Source organism: Capra hircus, chromosome 16 (assembly GCF_001704415.2).
Source record: "Capra hircus breed San Clemente chromosome 16, ASM170441v1, whole genome shotgun sequence".
NCBI lineage: Eukaryota > Metazoa > Chordata > Mammalia > Artiodactyla > Bovidae > Capra > Capra hircus.
Genome location: NC_030823.1, coordinates 62,015,155 through 62,032,139, shown reverse-complemented (window position 1 = coordinate 62,032,139; position 16,985 = coordinate 62,015,155). Strand labels below are relative to the sequence as shown.

The following is a 16,985-nucleotide window of genomic DNA, read 5'->3' as shown; positions in this document are numbered from 1 at the left end:
TGGCAATGGCTATAATTCTTTCATTCTCAGAAAATCATCTTCAATACCATCCAAATTTAACCTTGTATGTTCCTTAGTTAAAATCCTCTTATGGACTCTCACTGCCTTTCAGTTCAGTTTAGTTGCTCAGTCATGTCCAACTCTTTGTGACCCCATGAAAAGCAGCACGCCAGGCCTCCCTGTCCATCACCAACTCCCGGAGTCCACCCAAACCCATGTCCATTGAGTGGGTGATGCCATCCAACCATCTCATCTTCTGTTGACCCCTTTTCCTTCTGCCCTCAATCCTTCCCAGCATCAGAGTCTTTTCAAATGAGTCAGATCTTTGCATCAGGTGGCCAAAGTATTGGAGTTTCAGCCTCAGCATCAGTCTTACCAATGAATATTCAGGACTGATTTCCTTTAGGATGGACTGGTTGGATCTCTTTGCAGTCCAAGAGACTCTCAAGAGTCTTCTCCAACACGACAGTTCAAAAGCACAAATTCTTCTGCACTCAGCTTTCTTTATAGTCCAACTCTCACATCCATACATGACTACTGGAAAAACCATAGCCTTGACTAGATGGACCTTTGTGGACAAAGTAATGTCTCTGCTTTTCAATATGCTGTCTAGGTTGGTCATAACTTTCCTTTCAAGGAGTAAGCATCTTTTAATTTCATGGCTACAATCACCATTTGCAGTGATTTTGGAGCCCAGAAAAATAAAGTCAGCCACTGTTTCCCCATCTATTTGCCACTGCCTTTGCTGACACACAAACCCTTCCTGGTGAGGGTTCTGCCCACCCCCTTTAGCTCTGTTTCCACCTGTGACTCAGCCACACTGCAAGTCTGCTGTCCCATACTTCTGTATCTTCCCAGGTGCTATAATTCTTCCTGAATGCTTTTCCCTCACCTACCTTCCTAACCTTACACCTTCAGGATGGTGTACATATCACTTCTTCTTTGAAGCCTTGCCTGACTTCCCCTAGCTAGTTTAACTGCTCCTCTTTTGTATTCCCAGTGTACTTTATAATGCATGCATTTGTTATTACTGCCTCCTAATTGTGTTAGATTCAACTCCTAGCCTGGCTTCTTCCTAACCACTTACTTGACCTTATGCAAGTTATTTAATGCTTTGATACCTCAGTTTACTCATCTATAAAAGGGAATGAAAAATGACATTTCTCATAAATGTGCTCTGAAGATTTATGATATTTAAAACATGAAAATGTATTATAACATATGTTAAATATATTATACATCAGAGTATTTGTTTTATGTTAAATTGATGATTTGGAGAAGGAAATGGTAATCCACTCTAGTATTCTTGCCTGGAGAATCTCATGGACAGAAGAGCCTGGCAGGCTACAGTGCATAGGGTCACAAGAGTCAGACACGACTTAGCAACTAAACCACCACCACCAAATATATGATTATATATATCAAAACATATATTAAAATTATTTGTATAGTGTAAGCACTAAATAAATGTCACTGTTATTCTAGCTGTTATTATTGTTCATCCATACTAGACTATAAGTGACTTGAGGGCAAAGATTTGTTTAATATCTAGTATACACCTTAGCATCTGGTAGGTGTTCAGTGGATATTTGGGTTTTGTATCTTTCTCCTGTTTTCAGTGTTGTGTCTGTCACTTCAGGTTCTCAATTCAATATATTTTTTTAATTGAGTAAGATGAGAAGAAAAAAGAGGAAAAAGATATTTGCATTTATTTATAGAGATTTCCTAACTCTGGCTGTAGTCCAGCCCCAAGGGACTGCAGAGATGTTATTTCTGTAGATAAGAGAACTTTGGTGCCTACCCTAGTCTTTCTCCCCATCCACCTCCCTCCTTGCAGAGATGGCTTCCTGCTTTTACTGACTTCTCTGACCATTCCTGGCACTCTGAAGATTTTCAAAGAATGTCGTGATAGTGGTGGTGGTATGGGGAGAAAGGGAGTTTGTGTATAGTTTAGGGAAAACAATACCAGGAGAGATGAAAAGGGTGAGATTGTACACGTTCCTTAAAGGCCCAAAGGCTTGGAGTGCTTTATCTGAACGTGAGCTTTTTCTGAATCTGATCCTGTAAGGCAGAGGGGCATTCATTCTTTTCCATGTTTTTGTTGACATCTGGGAGATCATTCACCAGATAAGGGCTCAGGGTAGGTAAGAAACTGGACCAGATGAAGTAATCATTGTGATCAAATTTTTAAAACCAATATGGCACAAAAGAATTGTTTACATTCTGATGTGATTTTTCTAATGTAAAAGATCATGAAAAAAATATAAAATAATGAGACTGCACTGAATGAACAGCCTTTATTAAAGACCATAATTATACAAAAGAAAAAGTACAGTCAAAAATATTTTAATGCTTGTGACATTTCACAGTTGTTGTTCAGTTGCTCAGTTATGTCCGACTCTTTGTGACCCCATGGACTGCAGCATGCCAGGCTTCCCTGTCCTTCATCATTTCCTGGAGTTTGCTCAAATTCTTGTCCATTGAGTCAGTGATGCCATCCAACCATCTCATCCTCTGTTATCCCCTTCTCCTCCTGCCTTCAGTCTTTCCCAGCATCAGGGTCTTTCCAATGAGTTCGCTCTTTACATCAGGTGGTCAAAGTATTTGAGCTTCAGCATCAGTCCTTCCAATGAATATTCAGGGTTGATTTCCTGTAGGATTGACTGGTTTGATCTCCTTGCAATCCAAGGGACTCTCAAGAGTCTTCTTCAGCAGCACAGTTCAAAGGCATCAGTTCTTCGGTGCTCACCCTATTTTACTGTCCAACTCTCACATCCATACATGACTCTGGATATTTCACAATAAAGGTTTAATTCATGTCTTTTGCTCACTTTTGCTTGAGGCATGTTTTTTTTTTTTTTTTCTTACTGATTGCCAAGAGTTCTTTAAGAATTTTGGCTATGATTGCAAATATATTTTCTCATTCAGTAACTTGCTTTTCCATGCTTTTAATAATGTCCTTTGATGAACAGAATATTTAAATTTTAAGGGAGTCTGCATTATCACTCTTTTCCTCTAGGGATAATCTTCTGTGTTTCCTATTTGAGAAGTCTTTGCCTGTCTCAAGGTCATGACAAATTATATGTCTTATTCTAGAAGTTGTATATGGAGAAGGCACTGGCATCCCACTCCACTACTCTTGCCTGGAAAATCCCATGTACGGAGGAGCCTGGTAGGCTGCAGTTCATGGGGTCACTAAAAGTTGGACACAACTAAGCAAATTCACTTTCACTTTTCACTTTCTTTCATTGGAGAAGGAAATGGCAACCCACTTCAGTGTTCTTGCCTGGAGAATCCCAGGGATGGGGGAGCCTGGTGGGCTGCTGCCTATGGGGTCGCACAGAGTCGGACACGACTGAAGCGACTTAGCAGCAGCAGCAGCTATAAGCATGGCTGTAAGCATGTGAAAAGATGCTTGACATCACTATTCACCAGGGAAATACAGTTCTCTGCCCTGATGGATACCTAATATTCTAGGAGGAAAGACTGACCTGAAGCAAGCTTTGGGATGGAGATGCTAGGAAAGGGACATACAGTCTAAAGTAGGAAGTCTAACCTAGTCTTGGGGATTGCAAAGAGCTTCATGAAGCACTTTCAGACTCTAGGGAAGCTGGTGCTCATTGCAATTATGGAAGCTGTGCCCTCTAGAGCCTGCTCACCACAAGAGAAGCCAGCTTGCTGCAACTAGAGAAAGCCCCCATGCAGCAACAAAGACCCAGTGCGACCAAAATATATTTTAAAAATTAAAAATATAGAAAAGGGACAACTGTCTCCTTTTGGTAAGATCTGTGGATAAGAAGTAGAAGTGAAACTAGGTAGCAGCTCTCCAGGGGCCTAGTCTTTTACTATCCTATATTCTATGCTCTTTTTTGATCTCAGACTAAAGTGAAAAACAGGCCTTGGGTTAGAAGTGAAATTTAAGAGAAGAGCTGCCCTCCTTTCCTCCTTTCCTGGGACCATGCCATAAACTGGAGAAAATGGAGGGCTGACTGTGCATGGACTCGTGGCTGAGTCCTTTACAAGAACCTATCTTTGTAAGGGATGCCCTCACAACAAGACTTTTTAATCCCTTTCATTGAGTTTACCTAGAAATATTTTTTGAGGCAAAAGTCAAAATCCCTCAAATAATGGGTTTCCACAAGGCCCACCAGGAATTCTGTGAAAGGATAAATGCCACCTAGGAGAGTTATAAAAGTCACTTGGTCTGTTTCCAGAACACAGTGCCCAGAATTAGTAAATTGGAAAGCAGAGAGGTTTTCCAGGACAGACAATTGTTTTTTTTGAGATGAAAAAACAAACAAAAAAAAGCAAACCACCAAGAGTTCTAAACCTATCACTTCTTGAAAGTCCACGCTATACTCCTTGCCCTCATTTTTCTAGATTCACTGACTCTTAGCCCACGGGAATTTGCCTTCTGTACCTACTACTCTATGGAAACTGCCCCTGTCCAGCTCATCAATGACTACCTTTTTTTTTTTTTTTTTTTGGCAAACCCAGCAGCTTTCTTTTGGTGCTCATCCAAAACCAAGGATCTGTCCTGAAGAATACCTCTGCTTTTTAAATTACCAATCCTGGGCACTGAGCTATGGAAACAGACAGACTGATTTTCATAACTCTCTGTGGTGACACTTAGTGTTTCACAGAATTCCAAGTGGGTCTGGTAGGAAACCATTATATGAGGATTTTTTGCTCTGTTCATTTTTGTTCTATTGACCTTCCTCTCCTGCACAAGAGAAACTTTCAGAGTTCTCTTCTCCATGGCTTGGTGATGTTCCGAATTCCAGGTTCTCCTTTTATTTTCCATGTCTAATTGGCTTCTCTTGCTTTGCATCCCATTAAACACTGAAAAATTCTTTTTTTCCCCTTCTTTTTTAATATAAAATTTATTTTAATTGGAGGTTAATTACTTTACAATATTGTATTGGTTTTGCCATACATCAACATGAATCTGCCACAGGTATACACGTGTTCCCCATCCTGAACCCCCTTCCCTTCTCCCTCCCCGTACCATCCCTCTGGGTCATCCCAGTGCACCAGCCCCAAGCATCCAGTATCATGCATCGAACCTGGACTGGAGATTTGTTTCATATATGATATTATACATGTTTCAATGCCACTCTCCCAAATCATCCCACCCTCTCCCTCTCCCACAGAGTCCAAAAGACTGTTCTATACATCTGTGTCTCTTTTGCTGTCTCGCATACAGGGTTATCATTACCATCTTTCTAAATTCCATATATATGTGTTAGTATACTGTATTGGTATTTTTCTTTCTGACTTACTTCACTCTGTATAATAGGCTCCAGTTTCATCCACCTCATTAGAACTGATTCAAATGTATTCCTTTTAATGGCTGAGTAATACTCCATTGTATATATGTACCACAGCTTTCTTATCCATTCATCTGCTGATGAATGGGACATCTAGGTTGCTTCCATGTCCTGGCTATTATAAACAGTGCTGTGATGAACATTGGGGTACATGTGTCTCTTTCAATTCTGGTTTCCTCAGTGTGTATGCCCAGCAGTGGGATTGCTGGCTCATAAGGCAGTTCTATTTCCAGGTTTTTAAGGAATCTCCACAGTGTTCTCCATAATGGCTGTACTAGTTTGCATTCCCACCAACAGTGCAAGAGGGTTCCCTTTTCTCCACACCCTCTCCAGCATTTGTTGCTTGTAGACTTTTGGATCACAGACATTCTGACTGGTGTGAAGTGGTACCTCATTGTGGTTTTGATTTGCATTTCTCTGATAATGAGTGGTGTTGAGCATTTTTCATGTGTTTGTTAGCCATCTGTATGTCTTCTTTGGAGAAATGTCTGTTTAGTTCTTTGGCCCATTTTTTGATTGGGTCGTTTATTTTTCTGGAATTGAGCTGCAGGAGTTGCTTGCATATTTTTGAGATTAGTTGTTCATCAGTTGCTTCATTTGCTATTATTTTCTCTCATTCTTAAGGCTGTCTTTTCACCTTGCTTATAGTTTCCTTTGTTGTGCAGAAGCTTTTAAGTTTAATTAGGTCCCATTTGTTTATTTTTGCTTTTACTTCCAATATTCTGGGAGGTGGGTCATAGAGGATCCTGCTGTGATGTATGTCGGAGAGTGTTTTGCCTAGGTTCTCCTCTAGGCGTTTTATAGTTTCTGGTCTTACGTTTAGATCTTTAGTCCATTTTGAGTTTATTTTTTTTTTATTATTTATATATATTCTTTTTACTTTTGAGTTTATTTGTGTGTATGGTGTTAGAAAGTGTTCCAGTTTCATTCTTTTACAAGTGGTTGACCAGTTTTCCCAGCACCACTTGTTAAAGAGATTGTCTTTAATCCATTGTATATTCTTGTCTCCTTTGTCAAAGATAAGGTGTCCATAGCTGTGTGGATTTATCCCTGGGCTTACTATTTTATTCCATTGATCTATATTTCTGTGTTTGTGCCAGCACCATACTGTCTTGATGACTGTGGCTTTGTAGTAGAGCCTGAAGTCAGGCAGGTTGATTCCTCCAGTTCCATTCTTCTTTTTCAAGATTGCTTTGGCTATTCAAGGTTTTTTGTATTTCCATACAAATTGTGAAATTATTTGTTCTAGCTCTGTGAAAAATACCATTGGTAGCTTGATAGGCATTGCACTGAATCTATAGATTGCTTTGTGTAGTATACTCATTTTCACTATATTGATTCTTCCAATCCATGAACATGGTATATTTCTCCATCTATTAGTGTCCTCTTTGATTTCTTTCACCAGTGTTTCATAGTTTTCTATATATAAGTCTTTAGTTTCTTTAGGTAGATATATTCCTAAGTATTTTATTCTTTTCATTGCAATGGTGAATGGAATTGTTTCCTTAATTTCTCTTTCTATTTTCTCATTATTAGTGTATAGGAATGCAAGGGATTTCTGTGTGTTGATTTTATACCCTGCAACTTTACTATATTCATTGATTAGCTCTAGTAATTTTCTGGTGGATTCTTTAGGGTTTTCTATGTAGAGGATCATGTCATCTGCAAACAGTGAGAGTTTTACTTCTTCTTTTCCAATTTGGATTCCTTTTATTTCTTTTTCTGCTCTGATTGCTATGGCCAAAACCTCCAAAACTATGTTGAATAGTAGTGGTGAAAGTGGGCACCCTTGTCTTGTTCCTGACTTTAGGGGAAATGCTTTCAATTATTTACCATTGAGGATAATGTTTGCTGTGGATTTGTCATATATAGCTTTTATTATGTTGAGGAATGTTCCTTCTATTCCTGCTTTCTGGAGAGTTTTTATCATAAATGGATGTTGAATTTTGTCAAAAGCTTTATCTGCATCTATTGAGATAATCATATGGTTTTTATTTTTCAATTTGTTAATGTGGTGTATTACATTGATTGATTTGCAGATATTGAAGAATCCTTGCATCCGTGGGATAAAGCACACTTGGTCATGGTGTATGATCTTTTTAATGTGTTGTTGGATTCTGATTGCTAGAATTTTGTTAAGGATTTTTGCATCTATGTTTATCAGTGATGTCAGCCTGTAGTTTTCTTTTTTGTGGCATCTTTTGGTATTAGGGTGATGGTGGCCTCATAGAATGAGTTTGGAAGTTTACCTTCCTCTGCAATTTTCTGGAAGAGTTTGAGTAGGATAGGTGTTAGTTCTTCTCTAAATTTTTGGTAGAATTCAGCTGTGAAGCCGTCTGGACATGGGCTTTGTTTGCTGGAAGATTTCTGAATACAGTTTCAATTTCTGTGCTTGTGATGGGTCTGTTAAGATTTTCTATTTCTTCCTGGTTCAGTTTTGGAAAGCTGTACTTTTCTAAGAATTTGTGATTTCTTCCACGTTGACCATTTTATTGGCATATAATTGCTGATAGTAGTCTCTTATGATCCTTTGTATTTCTGTGTTGTCTGTTGTGATCTCTCTATTTCCATTTCTAATTTTATTGATTTGATTTTTCTCCCTTTGTTTCTTGATGAGTCTGGCTAATGGTTTGTCAATTTTATTTATCCTTTCAAAGAACCAACTTTTGGCTTTGTTGATTTTTGCTATGGATTTTGCTCTTTTGTTTCGTTTGCATTTATTTCTGCCCTAATTTTTAAGATTTCTTTCCTTCTACTAACCCTGGGGTTCTTCATTTCTTCCTTTTCTAGTTGCTTTAGGTGTAGAGTTAGGTTATTTATTTGACTTTTTCTTGTTTCTTGAGGTATGCCTGTATTGCTATGAGCTTTCCCCTTAGCATTGCTTTTACAGTGTCCCACAGGTTTTGGGTTGTTGTGTTTTCATTTTCATTTGTTCCTATGCATATTTTGATTTCCTTTTTGATTTCTTCTGTGATTTGTTGGTTATTCAGCAGCGTGTTGTGCAGCCTCCATATGTTGGAACTTTTAACAGTTTTTCTCCTGTAATTGAGATCTAATCTTACTGCATTGTGGTCAGAAAAGATGCTTGGAATGATTTCAATTTTTTTGAATTTACCAAGGCTAGATTTATGGGCCAGGATGTGATCTATCCTGGAGAAGGTTCCGTGTGAGCTTGAGAAAAAGGTGAAATTCATTGTTTTGGGGTGAAATATCCTATAGATATCAATTAGGTCTAACTGGTTTATTGTATCATTTAAAGTTTGTGTTTCCTTGTTAATTTTCTGTTTAGTTGATCTATCCATAGGTGTGAGTGGGGTATTAAAGTCTCCCACTATTATTGTGTTATTGTAAATTTCCCCTTTCATACTTGTTAGCATTTGTCTTACATATTGTGGTGCTCCTATGTTGGGTGCATATATATTTATAATTGTTATATCTTCTTCTTGGATTGATCCTTTGATCGTTATGTAGTGTCCTTCTTTGTCTCTTTTCACAGCCTTTGTTTTAAAGTCTATTATATCTGATATGAGTATTGCTACTCCTGCTTTCTTTTGGTCTCTATTTGCATGGAATATCTTTTTCCAGCCCTTCACTTTCAGCCTGGGTCTTTTGAGGTGGGTCTCTTGTAGACAACATATATAGGGGTCTTGTTTTTGTATCCATTCAGCCAGTCTTTGTCTTTGGTTGGGGGCATTCAACCCATTTATGTTTAAGGTAATTATTGATAAGTATGATCCCATTGTCACTTCCTTTATTGTTTTGGGTTTGAGTTTATACCCCCTTTTTGTGTTTTCTGTCTAGAGAATATCCTTTAGCATTTGTTGGAGAGCAGGTTTGGTGGTGCTGAATTCTCTCAGCTTTTGCTTGTCTGTAAAGCTTTTGATTTTTCCTTCGTATTTGAATGAGATCCATGCTGGGTACAGTAATCTGGGCTGCAGGTTATTTTCTTTGATCACTTTAAATATGTCTTGCCATTCCCTCCTGGCCTGAAGAGTTTCTGTTGAAAGATCAGCTGTTATCCTTATGGGAATCCCCTTGTGTTTTATTTGTTGTTTTTCCCTTGCTGCTTTTAATATTTGTTCTTTGTTTTTGATCTTTGTTAATTTGATTAATATGTGTCTTGGGGTGTTTCACCTTGGGTTTATCCTGTTTGGGACTCTCTGGGTTTCTTGGACTTAGGTGATTATTTCCTTCCCCATTTTAGGGACGTTTTCAACTATTATCTCCTCAAGTATTTTCTCATGGTCTTTCTTTTTGTCTTCTTCTTCCGGGACTCCTATGGTTTGAACGTTGGAGCATTTAACACTGTCCTGGAGGTCTCTGAGATTGTCCTCATTTCTTTTAATTCATTTTTCTTTTTTCCTCTCTGATTCATTTATTTCTACCATTCTATCTTCTACTTCACTAATCCTATCATCTGCCTCTGTTATTCTACTATTTGTTGCCTCCAGAGTGTTTTTTATCTCATTTATTGCATTATTCATTATATATTGACTCTTTTTTATTTCTTCTAGGTTCTTGTTAAACCTTTCTTGCATCTTCTCAATCCTTGTCTCCAGGCTATTTATCTGTGATTCCATTTTGATTTCAAGATTTAGGATCATTTTCACTATCATTATTCAGAATTCTTTATCAGGTAGATTCCCTATCTCTTCCTCTTTTGTTTGGTTTGGAGGGCATTTATCCTGTTCCTTTACCTGCTGGGTATTCCTCTGTCTCTTATTTTGTTTATATTGCTGAGTTTGGGGTGGCCTTTCTGTATTCTGGCAGTTTGTGGGGTTCTCTTTATTGTGGAGTTTCCTCGCTGTGGGTGGGGTTGTACAGGGGGCTTGTCAAGGTTTCTTGTTTAGGGAAGCTTGTGTCGGTGTTCTGCTGGGTGGAGCTGGTTTTCTTCTCTCTGGAGTGCAATGAAGTGTCAAGTAATTAGTTATGAGATGTCAATGGTTTTGGAGAAACTTTGGGCAGCCTGTATATTGGAGCAAGGGGCTGTGTTCCTGTGTTGCTGGAGAATTTGCATGGTATGTCTTTCTCTGGCCCTTGAGTGGTGCTTGGTTTCAGTGTAGGTATGGAGGCATTTGATGAGCTCCTGACCTGCCTCTTGAGAAATCTGTATGCAGGTCAGGAAGCAACAGTTAGCACTGGACATGGAACAGCAGACTGGTTCCAAATAGGGAAAGGAGTACATCAAGGCTGTATATTGTCACCCTGCTTATTTAACTTCTATGCAGAGCACATCATGAGAAATGCTGGACTGGAAGAAACACAAGCTGGAATCAAGGTTGCTGGGAGAAATATCAATAACCTCAGATATGCAGATGACACCACCCTTATGGCTGAAAGTGAAGAGGAACTAAAAAGCCTCTTGATGAAAGTGAAAGAGGAGAGTGAAAAAGTTGGCTTAAAGCTCAACATTCAGAAAACGAAGAGCATGGCATCCGGTCCCATCACTTCATGGGAATAAATGGGGAAACAGTGGAGACAGTGTCAGACTTTATTTTGGGGGTCTCCAAAATCACTGCAGATGGTGACTGCAGCCATGAAATTGAAAGACGCTTATGCCTTGGAAGAAAAGTTACGACCAACCTAGATAGCATATTCAAAAGCAGAGACATTACTTTGCCAACTAAGGTCCATCTAGTCAAGGCTATGGTTTTTCCAGTGGTCATGTATGGATGTGAGAGTTGGACTGTGAAGAAAGCTGAGCGCCGAAGAATTGATGCGTTTGAACTGTGGTGTTGGTGAAGACTCTTGAGAGTCCCTTGGACTGCAAGGAGATCCAACCAGTCCATTCTGAAGGAGATCAACCCTGGGATTTCTTTGGAAGGAATGATGCTAAAGCTGAAACTCCAGTACTTTGGCCACCTCATGCGAAGAGTTGACTCATTGGAAAAGACTCTGATGCTGGGAGGGATTGGGGGCAGGAGGAGAAGGGGACGACAGAGGATGAGATGGCTGGATGGCATCACTGACTCGATGGACGTGATTCTGAGTGAATTCCAGGAGTTGGTGGTGGACAGGGAGGCTGGGCGTGCCGCAATTCATGGGGTCGCAAAAAGTCGGACATGACTGAGCGACTGAACTGAACTGCACTGTCAATTAATGTTCCCTGGTGTCAGGAGTTCTCTGGTGTTCTCAGGATTTCGACTTAAACCTCCTGCTTCTGGTTTTCAGTCGTATTTTTACAGTAGTCTCAAGACTTCCCCTTCTATACAGCACCGTTAATAAAACATCTAGGTTAAAGATGAAAAGTTTCTCCACAGTGAGGGACACCCAGAGAGGTTCACAAAGTTACATGGAAAAGAGACGAGGGAGGAGGGAGTTAGAGGTGACCCGAATGAGATGAGGTGGAATCAATAGAGGAGAGAGCAAGCTAGCCAGTAATCACTTCATATGTGCACTCCACAACTGGACCACTCAGAGATGTTCACGGAGTTATACAGAGAAGAGAAGAGGGAGGAAGGAGACAGAGGTGGCCAGGAGGATAAAAGGGGGGAATCAAAAAGAGAGAGACAGATCGAGCCAGTAATCAGTTGCCCCGGGAGGAGCAACCCGAGGAGTGGTGGCTGCGCAGGCACAGGAGGGCCTAGAGGAGCTATCCCATGTTGAAGGTCAGGAAGCCATGAAATTAAAAGATGCTTGCTCCTTGGAAGAAAAGTTATGAGCAACCTAGATAGCATATTCAAAAGCAGAGACATTACTTTGCCGACTAAGGTCCATCTAGTCAAGGCTATGGTTTTTCCAGTGGTCATGTATGGATGTGAGAGTTGGACTGTGAAGAAGGCTGTTAGCGCTGAAGAATTGATGCAATTGAACTGTGGTGTTGGAGAAGACTCTCGAGAGTCCCTTGGACTGCAAGGAGATCCAACCAGTCCATTCTGAAGGAGATAAGCCCTAGGATTTCTTTGGAAGGAATGATGCTAACGCTGAGGCTCCAGTACTTTGGCCACCTCATGCAAAGAGTTGACTCATTGGAAAAGACTCTGATGCTGGGAGGGATTGGGGGCAGGAGGAGAAGGGGACGACAGAGGATGAGATGGCTGGATGGCATCACGGACTCGATGGACATGAGTCTGAGTGAACTCCGGGAAATGGTGATGGACAGGGAGGCCTGGCGTGCTGCGATTCATGGGGTTGCAAAGAGTTGGACAAGACTGAGCGACTGAACTGAACGGAACTGAACTAAGTGTTCTCCACCATCTGGAACACTCAGAGATTCATAGAGTTGGATAGAGAAGAGAGGGGGTAGGGAGGAGACAGAGGTGACCTGGTGGAGAAAAAGGAGAGTCCAAAGGGGGAGAGAGCAGTCAAGCTAGTAATCTCACTCCCAAGGAAAAATGGGTACTTAAGATTGGGTTCTTAAAGGTACAAAATTGATAACAAATACCAAAAAACAAAGATTAAAATGTAGAGTCGAGTCTGGAATTTCAAAAATACAATATTAAAGAAAAGAAGAGAAAAAAGAAAGAGAAAAAAAAGTCACAATAATTATATAACATATACATATGAAGTTTGCTTTAAAAAATAGGGTCTTTTTTTTTTTGCAAAGTAATAGTAGGTTATAAAAGTGAAAATTAAAGGAGTAATAAAGGACTTAAAATTTTTTAAAAATTAATTTAAAAAATGATCGTAAAAATAGTAAAAATATATCTAGGACTTTCTCTGGTATTGTTGTGGGTATTGTGGGGTCAGTTCATTTTTGGATGGTTCCTTGGTCCGGCTTATATTTCTCAAGATCAATAGGCCCCTTCCTATGTAGTTGGTACTAAGGGCAGGGTTTTAATCTATTGCACCTGTCACTTCCAAGGCAGTTCCCTCTGTTTTAGCTTCTTCTGTTTCCTGGTCTCTTCAGTGTCTGATTTCCACCTGACACAAAGGGGGCGGTGGGGGACACATTTTTTAGGCTCACTTGTTCAGTCGTGCTGTGGGGAGGGAGGGACACTGCAAACAAATACACTGGCGTGTGCTTGCAGTGTCTCAGCCATACTGGCCCTGCCCACATTCACAGCGTGTGTGCCCTCCCTGCCCACACTGCTCAGGCTCTAGGTTGCTCCCTGGGAACCGTCTGAGGCCGGCCCTGGGCTGCATGCACCTCCCAGACCTAAGCCACTCAGGTCCAAGCACTCGGGTAGTCCTCAGAGGCGCAGACTCGGTTGGGCGTGCGTTCTGTGCCCTTCCCAGGTCCGAGCAGCTCAGGTGATGAGGTGTTGAGCCGGCTCACTAAGTGCAAGGCGGCTGCCAGCCAGCTGGCTCACTAAGCGCAAGGCGGCAGCCAGCCAGCCGGCCGGCTCACTAAGTGTGGCTGAGAGGAGCTACCCCAAGTCCGAGGTCACGGGCAGCGGCCTAGAGTGCCATGCTGCTACGGTGCAGGAATGGCCGAGAGGAGCTACCCTGCGTCCGAGGTCAGTGGCAGCGGCTGGGAGGAGCTACCCCGCATCTGAGGTCAGAGGCGGTGGCCCAGAGGAGCTAACCTGTGTCGGAGGTCAGTGGCGGCCGGGAGGAAACACCCGGTGTCCGAGATCAGGGCGCTGGCCGGGAGGAGCTACCCCACGTCCGAGGTCAGTGACGACGGCTGGGAGGAGCTACCCTGCCTCCGAGGTCAGTGGCAGCCGGGTGGAGACACCCGGTGTCCGAGATCAGGGCGGCAGCCGGGAGGAGCTACCCCGAGTCTGAGGTCAGGGACGGTGGCTGAGAGAAGCTACCCGAATCCGAGGTCAGGGGTGGCCGGGAGGAGACACCCGGTGTCTGAGATCAGGGCAGCGGCCGGGAGGAGCTACCCTGCGTCTGAGGTCAGGGGCGGGGGCCGGCAGGAGACATCCCGAGTCTGAGGTCAGGGGCGGCAGCGGAGAGGAGCTACCCGCGTCCGAGGTCAGGGCTGCAGCCGAGAGGAGCTAACCTGTGTCGGAGGTCAGTGGCGTCTGGAGGAAGACACCCCAAGTCTGAGGTCAGGGATGGTGGCCGAGAGAAGCTACCCGAGTCCGAGGTCAGGGGCGGCGGCCGAGAAGACCTACCCCGAGTCCGAGGTCAGGGGCGGCCGGGAGGAGACACCCGATGTCCGAGAACAGGGCGGCGGCCGGGAGGAGCTACCCCGCGTCCGAGGTCAGGGGCGGCAGCCAAGAGGAGCTACCCCGAGTCCGAGGTCAGCGGCGGGGGCCGGCAGGAGACACCCCGAGTCCGAGGTCAGGGGCGGCTGGGAATAAACACCCTGTGTCCGAGATCAGGTTGGCAGCCGGGAGGAGCCGCCCTGCGTCCGAGGTCAGGGGCGGGGGCCGGGAGGAGACACCCCGAGTCTGAGGTCAGGGATGGCGGCCGAGAATAGCTACCCGAGTCCGAGGTCAGGGGTGGCGGACGAGAGGAGCTACCCTGCTTCCGAGGTCAGTGGCGGCCGGGAGGAGACACCCGGTGTCCGAGATCAGGGCGGCGGCCGGGAGGAGCTACCCCACGTCCGAGGTCAGGGGCAGCCAGGTAAAGCCACCTCGCCCCCGAGGCCAGGGATGGTGAAATTGAGGAGCCACCCTGAGCCTGAAGCCAGGGGCGGCACTGGGAGGAGCCACCCACGCCCGAGGCTAGGGCCGGCAGCCGGGAGGAGCAACCCGAGGAGTGGTGGCTGTGCAGCACAGGAGGGCCTAGAGGAGCTATCCCACGTTGAAGGTCAGGAACGGTGGCGGTAAGGAGATACTCCTGATTGAAGGAAAGGAACAGCGGCTGTGCTTTGCTGGAGCAGCCGAGAAGAGATACACCACGCCCAAGGGAAGAGAAACCCAAGAAAGATGGTAGGTGTTGCAAGAGGGCATCAGAGGGCAGACACACTGAAACCATACTCACAGAAAACTAGTCAATCTAATCACACTAGGAACACAGCCTTGTCTAACTCAATGAAACCAGGCATGCCTACGGGGCAACCCAAGACAGGCGGGTCATGGTGGAGAGGTCTGACAGAGCGTGGTCCACTGGAGAAGGGAATGGCAAGCCACTTCAGTATTCTTGCCTTGAGAACCCCATGAACAGTATGAAAAGGCAAAATGATAGGATACCAAAAGAGGAACTCCCCAGGTCATTAGGTGCCCAATATGCTACTGGAGATCAGTGGAGAAATAACTCCAGAAAGAATGAAGGGATGGAGCCAAAGCAAAAACAATACCCAGTTGTGGAGGTGACTGGTGATAGAAGCAAGATCTGATGCTGTAAAGAGCAATATTGCATAGGAACCTGGAATGTTAGGTCCATGAATCAAGGCAAATTGGAAGTGATCAAACAAGAGATGGCAAGGGTGAACATCGACATTCTAGGAATCAGCGAACTAAAATGGACCGGAATGGGTGAATTTAACTCAGATGACCGTTATATCTACTACTGCAGGCAGGAATCCCTTAGAAGAAATGGAGTAGCCATCATGGTCAACAAAAGAGTCCGAAATGCAGTACTTGGATGCAATCTCAAAAACGACAGAATGATCTCTGTTCATCTCCAAGGCAAACCATTCATTATCACAGTTATCCAAGTCTATGCCCCAACCAGTAATGCTAAAGAAGCTGAAGTTGAACGGTTTTATGAAGACCTACAAGACCTTTTAGAACTAGCACCCAAAAAAAGATGTCCTTCTCATTATAGGCGACTGGAATGCAAAAGTAGGAAGTCAAGAAACACCTGGAGTAACAGGCACATTTAGCCTTGGAATACGGAATGAAGCAGGGCAAAGACTAATAGAGTTTTGCCAAGAAAATGCATTGGTCATAGCAAACACCCTCTTCCAACAGCACAAGAGAAGACTCTACACATGGACATCACCAGATGGTCAACACCAAAATCAGATTGATTATATTCTTTGCAGCCAAAGATGGAGAAGCTCTATATAGTCAACAAAAACAAGACTGGGAGCTGACTGTGGCTCAGATCATGAACTCCTTATTACCAAATTCAGACTCAAATTGAAGAAAGTAGGGAAAACTGCTAGACCATTCAGGTATGACCTAAATCAAATCCCTTATGATTATGCAGTGGAAGTGAGAAATAGATTTAAGGGCCTAGATCTGATAGAGTGCCTGATGAACTATGGAATGAGGTTCGTGATATTGTACAGGAGACAGGGATCAAGACCATCCCCATGGAAAAGAAATGCAGAAAAGCAAAATGGCTGTCTGGGGAGGCCTTACAAATAGCTGTGAAAAGAAGAGAGGTGAAAAGCAAAGGAGAAAAGGAAAGATATAAGCATCTGAATGCAGAGTTCCAAAGAATAGCAAGAAGAGATAAGAAAGCCTTCTTCAGCGATCAATGCAAAGAAATAGAGGAAAACAACAGAATGGGAAAGATCTCTTCAAGAAAATTAGAGATACCAAGGGAATATTTCATGCAAAGATGGGCTCGATAAAGGACAGAAATGGTCTGGACCTAACAGAAGCAGAAGATATTAAGAAGAGGTGGCAGGAATACACAGAAGAACTGTACAAAAAAGATCTTCACGACCCAGATAGTCATGATGATGCGATCACTAATCTAGAGCCAGACATCTTGGAAAGTGAAGTCAAGTGGGCCTTAGAAAGCATCACTACAAACAAAACTAGTGGAGGTGATGGAATTCCAGTTGAGCTGTTTCAAATCCTGAAAGATGATGCTGTGAAAGTGCTGCACTCAATATGCCAGCAAATCTGGAAAACACAG

At 43.0% G+C, this 16,985-nt stretch overlaps 1 long non-coding RNA gene across 9 annotated transcripts in view; it reads left to right on the top strand.

The window, feature by feature from the left end:
• The window catches only part of LOC106503003, a 66,702-nt gene that overhangs the window by 42,725 nt on the left and 6,992 nt on the right, over positions 1-16,985 (top strand). The window contains exon 9 of one of the 9 annotated variants that reach the window (XR_001919321.1): positions 10,559-10,597. The exons of the other annotated variants lie outside the window; for them this stretch is intronic. This is a non-coding gene — a long non-coding RNA (uncharacterized LOC106503003). Of the gene's footprint in view, positions 1-10,558; positions 10,598-16,985 lie in introns of those variants that run through there. 9 annotated transcript variants of the gene reach the window in all.